The sequence below is a fragment of the Clarias gariepinus genome, chromosome 7, assembly GCF_024256425.1.
Source record: "Clarias gariepinus isolate MV-2021 ecotype Netherlands chromosome 7, CGAR_prim_01v2, whole genome shotgun sequence".
NCBI classification, from domain to species: Eukaryota; Metazoa; Chordata; class Actinopteri; order Siluriformes; family Clariidae; genus Clarias; species Clarias gariepinus.
The window spans coordinates 16377644-16387500 of NC_071106.1; the positions used below are offsets into that span (position 1 = coordinate 16377644).

At 37.1% G+C, this 9857-nt stretch overlaps 1 protein-coding gene across 3 annotated transcripts in view; it reads left to right on the forward strand.

Annotated features, from left to right (window-relative positions):
- Positions 1-4730: 4730 nt before the first annotated feature.
- The window catches only part of si:dkey-103i16.6 (uncharacterized protein LOC557125 homolog), a 17189-nt gene continuing 12062 nt past the window's right edge, over positions 4731-9857 (forward strand). The window contains exons 1-2 of one of the 3 annotated variants that reach the window (XM_053499705.1): positions 4731-4845; positions 4951-5085. The gene's annotated coding sequence lies outside the window, so the exon portion shown is untranslated. The other 2 variants (XM_053499704.1, XM_053499706.1) reach the window with 2 other exon arrangements.

Genomic DNA, 9857 nt, shown 5'->3' on the forward strand with positions numbered 1-9857 from the left:
TTTTTTCACCACTGTGGACACATTCGCCAGGAAGTGACGTTTTACAGTCTCGCTCTCGAACTTCAGAACGTGCATTACGACACGATTGGGATAAAAAAAAAAAAAAAAAAAAGTCAGAAGAGTTTTGTTTATACTTGTTTATATTTGTTTAACAGACTTATCAGTTAGAACACAGCAGGAAATAAAAAAAAGTTCTCTTTTAGGTAAATGGGATACACCTATCCAACAGCAGATCTTACAACCAGTCTTTTCCATCTCATTGATAGTATTAAGCTTCATGTAATTAGGCATTTATACTTAACAAAGCCAACAGTTTGTCTTTTGATGCTCTTAAGTATTCCAATATTTTCTTTTACTGTTAATCAGTGGGCAGCACATTGGCTTAGTTATTAGCCTTGCATCTCCAGGGTCTAGGTTCGATTTCCACCTTGTGTCTGAGTTTTTATGTTCTCCCTGTGCTTGGTGGGCTTTATCCAGGTACTCCAGTTTCCTCCTACAGTTCAAAGACTTGCAGGCTAGGCTAATTGGCGTTCCCGAATTGCCCATAGTGAGTGTATAAGTCAAGTGGCGTAGTGGTTAGCAATGTTGCCGTGCACCCCCAGGATCTGGGTTCAATTCCCATCTCTGTGTGCATGGAGTTTGCATGTGTGTTTTGTGGGCTTCCTTTGGGTAATCCGGTTTCCTCCTACAATCTAAAGATCTGCAGATTAGGCTAATTAGCATTCTCCAATTGTCCGTAGCGTATGTGCGATGGATTGGCACTCTGTCCAGGGTGTACTCCGCCTCATGCCCTAGATCTCCTGGGATAGACACCAGGTCCCTTGCGACCTTGTATACAGGATAAAGTGGTATAGACAATGTGAGAGTAATTGACAGTGTCTAATCATTCAAATAACAAATACTGTTATAAATCTATACATTGTAAGTTTTGTTTTTCCTTTAATATCCTTTTAAGTGAGGATTAGGTTACAGTCTGTCTCCATATGCGTCATATATATATTGCATATAGAGAAACCCACAAAGCACAGGTAGAACATGCAAACTCCATGCACACATTTACATTTTCGACATTTGGCAGATGCCCTTATCTAGAGCTACTTAAATTTTTTCTAATTATATGTACGTATTTGAGTAGTTGAGGGTTAAGGGCCTTGCACAGAGGCCCAACCAATCAAGGGACCTTCTAATCAGTAATCCATCACCTTAACCACTGAGCTACCCCTGAGCTCACAAATACACAGACCCTGAAGCAGGAATCACACTCAGGCCCTAGAGGTGTAAGGCGACAAGGCTAACCACAAAGCCATAGTGCTGCTCTGCCTGTGTGTGTGTGGGTGTATTCAGTCATTCATTTTTCTTCTATACTACTTATCCTGTTAAGGGCTGCAGGAGGCCTGGAGCATAGGAGACTTTGGGCATAAGGCGGGTTACACCATGTACAAGGTGCCAATACATCAAACACAATCTGCATGTCTTGAGATTTGGTAACTGTGAAGCCAGTTTAGTAGAATGATCTAAAAGAATGGACCTGAACAGCAACAATACTCAGATAGGCTGTGGCATTTAAACACAGCTTATTTGGTACTAAGCGGCCCAAAGTCTGAAAAATACCCTACACCCTTATACCACCAGCAGCCTGAATTATTGATACAAGGTAGGATGGATCCATGCTTTCATGCTGCTTACACCAACATCTGACCCAGCCACCGGAATGTCAAAGCAGAAATCAAGACTCCTCAGGCCAGGAAATGTTTTTGCAAATTGTCGTTTAGTTTCCTGTTTTTAGCTGAGAGCAATGGCACCCAGGATGGTCTTTTGCTGCTGTAGCTCATCTGCTTGAGGGTTTGTAATTTTTTGCATTTAGAAAGGGCTCTCACCATTCCACAAGTGTAACAAGATGCTATTTGAACCTATTTAACCAATTAACATCAGTGTTCAATGTTTTAAGCATACTTTAATGCTTTTTTTGTTTATCTTGGTCGTAAAGAGTTATTATATCATTCTTCCCAGCTCAAAACACCGCAGCCATTTCAGGAAATAAGTAGTCAATCAGGCACCAACATCTATGTCCTTATGAAAGTCACAGACATTAGACATTTTCTACTTTCTGATGTTTGATATGAGCATTAACTGAAGCTTTTGACTTTATTTACATGATCTGTTAGCATTGTGCAGCTATTAGACACGATAAGTGCCTTTTCAGGAATGGCATGATATGTGCACGTGAGTGCACAGTCTTTAATTTTACTTTTCAGATAATGCAAGAGTTTCAGATAATGCAAAAGTGGACAAAACCAGTAAAATAAACGTTCTTGTGGCTTATGATATATTTTATACCGCATATATGGGCTATAGACTAAAAGCATCTCTTATCATTTGTCAACTTGCAACAACTCTTATATTAAACATTCAATAATGTTTGAATGCAATCATCATTCCTGTCTGGTTAAGTGAGCTCTTGTAAGTTGAACCATCTCTGATTTTTTTAGGCGGGCCAAACATAATTTGCAGCTACAAAATAATTCAATTGCTCCCTAGCCTCTTTACGTTGTAGCTGGTGTAATACAAGCGTGAAAAGTGTGAATCTGTGAACGGTCCTGTTTCTCTGAAGCAACTTAAGAATGTCTTAAATAGTAATAAGTATGTTTATTATGGTGCTAACTATTTAATGATAGATCTGTTCCACATTGACTACTGTACTATGATGTGGTAGGGCAGAAGCCCTAATATGGAGCATGTAAAAACAAGACTGCATTACGTATACACAGTAGAAATTTCTAGCAGGCATGAATGACAGAAAGGCTCTCAAATGTTGTTTAAATATGATAGGTTAACACTGGAACACACAGTACACTTGCTATTGTTATTACTGACCTTTATGTGCCTAAACTTACTTATACTTGACCTTTGTTTCTTTGCTTCTGAGCAGTGTCACTGGCCAGAACTCCAGTCAGCTCAGGCTGTACAGAGTTTACAGCTGTTCCCTCAGTGGGACTTGTTACAAATTTTTGGTGCTGTGCTATGTACCAATTCATCTGAGTCTGTTAGTATTTTTTTTTTTTTTTTTTAATAAGGAAAAAGGTGAAAGTGAGATAGGCGTCTTCCTAGGATTGGCTCACACTGCTAAAGTATTACATGCATGTGTACGTCTTAAACATTTTATGTATCTGTTCCTTTTTTTCTAGTCACGTTACATCTATAGTCAACGGTCAGGAGATAAAACCAAGCAAGATATAATACATAATTAAGATTGTAATATAAAACATCCTCATCAAAAAATGAGTTTCATCAAAAATCCTTGTTTCCTTTTTTTAGGTGACCTGGAAATATTTTATTCGTCTTAATTGTCCCAATAATTCCCCTAAATTAAAGCTTGTGTTTTCAACCCACTATCTTATTACTGATACCCCTAAAACATTCCACAGCATTACATCACCGTAATCGGGATAAATCTGTTTACAAGTTACCCTGTCTATGTTACTGTTGTAAGTAAAACAGGCCTAGCCATACAAGATTTAATTTGTGAATGAAAGCCAAAAAAAGGACTAGTCTAACAACATACCATTTGCAAATGAAACATTTGTTTATTTGTTTTTGCTTGTTTCTCACAGTCTGTGTCTGTATCTCTTTTCCAAATTGTAAAGCAACCTTGGGTTAAACGAACTATATAAATTAAGCATCTTCTTGTTGATGTTGTTAAAAGAGAAGAAGGAGAAGAATAAGGAAAAGGTGGAAAAGTTTACGACAAAGGAATGTATTTTAAAAAGGGCTCTTTATACCCCAGTCTTGGTACTTAATCCTAAATTTATGCTTGGGGGTTGTGAAGATTTAGGCTTAGTCTTTGCCACAGACAATGCAATACTCTTGTGTTATAGTCACTTGGGATTTTTGCAACAGACTACAAGGCTAATAGTCATTTCTTTTCTTGCTGAGATACCAGCCAAAGACAATAACATGGAGAAAGCCTACAGTGAACTTCACCCTATATACCAGGCATCTATCATAAAAAAAATCCATGAAAACAAACAGCACAGAATGTATTGTAATAGAAGTGGTATGTCATCCCTAAATGACTCTACTCTTTGATGACTCAATGAATAACTCAAATTCATGAGCAGTTTGTGGTGGAGCAAAATGTGGTTTATCTTATAGAGTGATTTAGCCAATAAGCAAAAAAGAAAAATAGCAATTATACACTGAACAGCCATAACATTATGACCACCCACCAAATATTTATTTAATGAAATTAAATCCCTTAATTTGAGCTACAATAGCTCTTCTTTTGGATCGGACTACACGGTCCAGGCTTTAGTGTGCATCAGTGAGCCTTGGCCATCCATGACGAGGTCACCAGGTAGTTTTCCCTTTCTGGACCCACTCAATATCAGGGGGTGGTCATAATGTTATGGCTGATCAGTGTAACTAACTATTGTTCAGTTTAAGAATAAAAATGGCAGGCGGAAGGAACTCTCAGGGCGCTGTTTCACAAATAAAGGATTAAGGAGATTATCACATGGACACCACTGTGACTTTTTTATTGGCTTCATCCAGCACACTGTCTTCTTCATTTCTACAATTTAATTTAAAAGCAGAACGGTTTTAGAGAGTTATCCTATTAACCAGCCAAAGAGGCCCCTTTTATAAAAAAAACAAAAAAACAACGCTATTACATGACCACTGACTTCCTGTTTACAGTTTTACACTCGGTTCTATATTAACCAATGGGAATCCTGAAGGCTGTACTTTCCCCTTCCTCACTTCCACTCCTCTTCCTCCCAGGGCGTCGCAGTGCAGATTGTCGGTTTGAATGCAGCCCCCCGGTTTCCCGCGCTTATTTAGAGTGACGTAGGTTCCTGTCTGCTTTGTTTGTGTCCGGTTGCAGATTAAAAACCGGGGATAAAACTTCTTTCATTTCTGGTGACGCGGTGTAATGCTGTGTGTCGTTCTCAGCGCGGTGCTGTAGGAGAAGAGAACACTGAGCTGCTGTTGCTCCAGCTGTGCTGTCTGTACTCCAGCTGCGCTGTGTGTCCATCTCAACCCTGCACATTCACCTGACTGCTGCTGACCACCAGCTGGAGGAGTCAGGTTGGACCACGCAGAAACACTAGCTAGGATTTATTTCACTAGATTTGATGAGAATGAATCAAACCGGAAATACGATTAAATTAAGCAACATTTTGCAGGCTACAGTAACTAACTGAAGCTGGCAGAAATCACAGCTGTGGAGTTTGACTGATGGAGTGGTGCAGCATGATCAGGGTTAGATGGAAAGGGAGTTCGGTACAGCGGAAAGCTAACTTACATATTAGTTTAAAGATGTACCTGGCTAAATATTCTCTCTCTTTCTCTCTCTCTCTCTCTCTCTCTCTCTCTATCTATCTATCTATCTATCTATATATATATATATATATATATATATATATATATATATATATATATAATTTATTTATTTTTTTACATGAAAACGTTTAAATTATTATTACCATGATATTTATTTGTACAACATGACAATTCCAAAGAAAGTGATGCCTAAAACGCGGGAAAAAAGGAGGTTTTCTTTTAAGACGCAGTTGTTCCCGAACGTTCTCGAAGTCACGTGACTAGAGGTCATTAATAATACTTGAGGAAGAAACATGGCAGACGAAGTTGAAAAAGAAGAGACATAAGTGATTCTGTGACCTTAAGTGACACCAATCACTTTTTAAAAGATTATCACGTGACATTTATTGCAAATTCTAGGGGAGGGGGGTTGGGTGGCTCGATTGAATTGAAATTTGACGAATTTGGAGGTTTATTTAACACCTCAAACTCGTTGTTGTGTTCCTCAAACCATCCTGCTGAAAGAGACAACTGCCATCAGGTAATGCTGTTTCTTGGTTGTACTGGGGCAGCAACAATGTTTAGGGGGTAAAAACCAAACGCAGCAGAACATTGCCCAAAGCATCCTCAACCACTTGCCTTCTCTCATAGTGCACCCTGGTGTCATCTCATCACCCCACAAGTTCCTCAAATCCTTATGCTTGCCCATTGTTTCTGCTTCCAACATGTCAGGGACAAAAAAATTCAATTTACTTGCTGCCTAATATATCCCACCCTTTTCCAGGTACCACTGTAACAAGACAGTCTGTTCCTCACCTCACCTGTCAGTGGTCTTAATGTTATGGCTGATCTGTGTACTGTATTTTTTTTTGGCGTATATAGCTTTGCCATGTACACTCCAAGCAAAAAGATTCATGAAACTTATGTACTTAGAAAAATCTTGGGGAGTTAAATTTTTAGCTAAGCTAAACGCATCTTTAAGGATTTCGGAGCATTAATTTTGTAAGGATACAAAATCATGCAGGTTAATTCAATTCAAGTTTTGAAGTTACCCATGCATTTTATTAAAGGCATAAATAGGAATGTTTAAGGATTAGGGATGTTTAAATATCTGTTTTATGTGCAGTCTAGTTCAAAAGATGCATCTTAGCCGCACTCTAGAGAATGGGACAAACCATTTTTATTTAGTTATTTTTACATTTATTTTTCTTTTAATTCAGGGGCCATTTAAAAAACATTTCTTTAGGAGAGGTACTACCAGATTTAAGCATTTAAGGGACTAGTATTTTTCCATGATGCAAGTTACCGAGATTTCTTAATACCGATACTCCTACATTCTACACAGCACTACATCACCATATCTAACCGGGCTAAACCTGTTTAAAACAAGGCAGGTTGAATTCATGCTGTTCAAGCTAACTTCTGATTTTGATATCTGGTGCAACTGGTGAAATCAAGCTCCACTAGTCCATAGAACCCTTTTTTTTTTTTTTTACTCTTTGGCTGTCTTGTGTCTCTGAGCCTGTACCTTCCAGTGTCCCTGAGCCTTCCCTACCCAGTGCCTTTTTTTTGCCCACCAGTGTAATTTTGACGACTTTTTTTGTTATTTTGGTATGGATGGGAATCACCAGTAATTATCTGATACTATATCATCACTATACCTTGGTGGCAATTATTATTGCGGTTCTGTAAGTATTACTGTTTTTTAAATGTCTAATGAAATATTTAAAAAAATTTAATTTTATTACAATTTCACCTTGAACCTTTAAAAAAAAAAAAGGAAAAAGTTGTCAAACGTAATGTTTTATACCTTACCTTAATTCAACAGCTTCAAACTGAATTGAACATGAGTATTTAAATGTAGCCCATTCCTTATAACATTATCATGGGCAGCATTTAAACAATAGAAAATTACTTTAAATACAAGAGTTTAACATTCAACTTGAAATATTTTTTAGGTTGAAAAGCATACATCTGCCATCGGCTGTAATTATAATTTCTAAACAAACTTGGCAAATAATTTACTCCTACCACACAGGATGCCAATGTAAGATTAGTTTAGAGTGTACCACCTGTAGGATTATAAAGAAACGACAATGTTTTACTGCCAAAGTCTTGAGCGTGTGTGCAGTTTCTAGCATGCATCAGTTGGACGCAGTTTCTTATGCATGTGCTTCGAGAATAAGTTGCACTTGTGACTTTTACATTCTGATGTAAGTGTGTGTGATGAGTGGGTTTTGAAGAAAAATTTACTCACAGAGTTTGGAGGAAAGGGCCGGTAAGAGATTTTTTAAACGAGCGTAACTTTTAATAATAAAACACCATAAACATTTGCTTGTTGGATTATTCTAAAGATCATGCGCTTAGCAGGGAATCAGCTATGTCCTGATCGGTCATGGCTACTCTGCTTTTAAAATAAATAAATGAGTGGACGAAAAATATAAAAACAGTACTAGAAGAACAGTCAGTTTCAGTGTATATATATATATATATATATATATATATATATATATATATATATATATATTGAAATACAATATATATATATATATATATATATATACAGTTTCAGTATATATATATATTGAAAAATTTGAAAGAATCTTGATTTAGATCTAAATAGTTTTCCCCCATATTATGTGGGTTACTGCAGCTTCCCAGTCAGCGCAAACCAGTCTGCTCATTCTTCTCTGACCTTTATCATCAAAGAATTTATGCCTGCGAGCTGCTGCCTAGTGGATGTTTGTTTTTGTCTCCCACCTCCCCACCAAACATACCCACACCCACATCAGTCTGTGTAAACTCTGCAGACCAGCATGTTCTGCACTAACCATCATGCTATGGTTATATTTACTAAGCCCAATCCCCCAAAACCCACAAAACTGTTTACAATACAAGTTTACAGTTTACAATAGTGTTGCTATGCAACACTAGATGTCACTCTTCACCACGTTTCCTATAAGAGTACATCGATGTGTTGGATATTAGTTTCATCAATTCTTGGCTTTAATTAGCAGCGGTGGAAGAATCTCTGCACTAGGATGAGCTCCATACTAAAATGTTTTTCCCCCAATTAAAAAAATAGGTGAATCCCTAATTTACACCTCCATGATCTTCACAAATTATAGACATTTCCAAATGATGACTCAGCATCCTCCCTGTACATACAGTATGTGTTCTAATCAGTAACTTGACTTAATCCAGTCTACCAAAAGCTTAAGTCAGTTGTTTGCTTTTTCTTAAGTAGACACAGACACACACCCTGGACAAATAGTGCACTGAGCCCAAATTGCTTGCATTGTATTATATGAGGACTGAACAAAGAGCCAGCCCAAAGCGACATATCATTAGCGCGATGGGGAATTAAGAGGAAAGGAAACTTTTAGGTGTTGAAGTGATCACCGTGGTGACGGGAGCTTTTGAATGAAGGCAGCAAACGTCTAGAGCAGCTGCTTACAGACACTGTTGAGATGCTGCAGATATCAGACTAAAGTCTATTATAAATAATTCACCAGTCTGGAGAGATCTCACTTCGTGATAAAGGTGCAGGTGCATACTTTTTGATGTTTTAAAAATAAAGAGAAAAGATTATTTTTATATCTCGCTGCATTTTTCAATACTAGATTGACCCCAATGATGTCAACTACACTTTTAAATACTTAAATGTATTTAATGATTTTTTTTTTTAATGGCTAGAAGTAATGTTCAGTCTAAATTTCATTTGATCCTTCACATCATTGTTATTGTCTTTAACACTGTTTAAGTGCAGTGTGTACATCTGATCCACTCTATATAACATCATCAGGATCATGTGTCTCAAAGACTCCTGATGATGTGATGGTGAACAGGCCGCTTGGGAGGGCGGTGGAGAGAGAGAGTGAGTGAGTGCTGTTAGGTATATTGATGTAGCAGAGACATTGTACAGTGTAAGGATTGCATGAATTTCTGAGAAATGGTAAGTGAGTGCTATTGTCTCATGCATAAATATTTTATTTGATTAAGGAATGAAAGTAGACTTGAGGCACTTTTACTTTTGTTGAAATAATTTAGCTTTTACACTGAGCTGTCAAGGTATTAAATGTATATACAGTAAGTATATACATCTAATTAAAAAGTCAGCCATTTTAATTTATTTAGCATGATGTTAATGATTAAACAATAATCAGTTTATTTCCTTTAATTTAACCGGTTAAATGTTTTAACTAATAATTCTGTTTTTAAATAATGTTTTATAGCTTTTTTTTCTACACACATAATTATAATTATCTATTATCTTGTGCTCCACAAGATGGCGCACTTGCTGTTCAACATTTAAAAAGTAGCCTGTATTGATGTGCTAGATAAGAAACAACCAATCAAAATTGATCTTGTCAGCTAGTGCATAGTTGACCGAGCAGTGTTGCCAGATTGAGGTGTTTTATAGCAGCTGGATTACTTTTAGCCATCTCTCGCAGGAAAATAACTTTGTATGGAAATAAATGAATGTATTATATATTTTTTGGATTTGAATTTTTTTAGTGGAGTCTGTGGGTTTTCAG